Raw genomic sequence first — 1377 nt, forward strand, 5'->3', positions numbered from 1 at the left:
ATGCACAGTTTGTTACTGGTTGTGTTACAATGGAAGCTCTCACACCACAGTATGATGAGCAGAAATGTGATATTAGTTTAGATAGTGGGCAAGCAGACACAGGGCAGATCTGAAAGTCATTGCATGTCAGGATAGCTTTTGAAACTGTCCTTTCAAATTGTTATAAAAGGGCATTAGATAATTGCCCACACCTGGAGCTAGATGAACCTCTGGGAATTGTTACAGGGACATCAGAAGAGAACTTAGCTCACAGGTCATGTGAAGGGATATGCTGTAGTTGCAGACTTTATACATTCTGTTCAGGATCTATTGCATTGGTAAATTAATTATGGGTTACTGTTTTTCTTAAGCATTTTGAAAAATAATTCAGATTTAAAAAGTCTAGACACCTCGAACTTCAGCTATTCCAAATCCCATAGCTTACATTATCATTGGAGCTCCTGGGAGCATGGCTAGCATGTGATCAGTTTTAATTTGATTTAAAAGTTTTGAAAAAGGTTTGAAAATTGCTTTTGCTTTAACTTCCTTTAAGGTCTGTTCTTGCAGCTCCTCCTGGTCAGAAACTTTGTGATGTCAAATACTGATGAATGAAAGTGAGAAATAAAAGCCTCTTTTCATGTACTGTTTTCTTTCATTTCCTGAGCACATAAGTACATTAGTGATTCTAGCATCAACTACATGTGTTCCTGATTAGTACTGCTGTTCTAAAGAAAAGGTAATGATCTAGAGTCCACATAAACTGCTATATGTGGCATCATCAGTTGTCTAATCTAATTAAAAGAATTTTGGTTATACTGTGTCTTGTAAAACACCAATTTTCTTTAAGGAAATTTCAGTATATATTGATAGCAGGAATACTGAACATGTAGGATCATCAGGGTTCTAAGTACAGTTTGCAAACGAGTAACAGGTGGTGGCAATTATTGAGGTGTAGTGTCATGAAATAAAAGTATACTTGATCAGATAATTTCCTCCAATTCATCTGCAGTTTCATATTTTAAGTTAAGCCTCAATCATTTGTGTGAAGCTTAAGTACTTGAAAAGTGATGGTAAGGCTCAATTTTAATTTATCCAAATCTGTTCTTTGTTATCATTTAACATTTTCTTCATCAAATGAAATAAAGTGAAAAGTAGTTTTATGGAAATCACTTGTGAAGGGTGCCCAATGTGAGGATCCTTGATATTCTTTTTTTTATATAATCAAGTTGAAAGGCTGCAATGCAGCAGAGCAAATCTAGAACAAAATCTGTTTGAACCAATATATTTGGATGAACTAGCAGTGGACAGGAAGCCAGTGATGCAAGTGTAAGAAAGAAGGAAAGAAATAGAGTGAATGGTTGCATGAATGAGTTGTTGAAAGTTGCTTTAACCCATTGG

General features: G+C 35.2%; 1 protein-coding gene across 1 annotated transcript in view; it reads left to right on the top strand.

Annotated features, from left to right (window-relative positions):
* The window catches only part of LOC119594000 (ras GTPase-activating protein-binding protein 2-like), a gene marked incomplete in the record, with an annotated part of 11544 nt that extends 10927 nt beyond the window's left edge, over positions 1 to 617 (top strand). The window contains 1 exon segment of the mRNA XM_037943027.1: positions 1 to 617.
* Positions 618 to 1377: the final 760 nt, after the last annotated feature.

The sequence above is a fragment of the Penaeus monodon genome, chromosome 33, assembly GCF_015228065.2.
Source record: "Penaeus monodon isolate SGIC_2016 chromosome 33, NSTDA_Pmon_1, whole genome shotgun sequence".
In the NCBI taxonomy this organism is placed as follows: Eukaryota; Metazoa; Arthropoda; class Malacostraca; order Decapoda; family Penaeidae; genus Penaeus; species Penaeus monodon.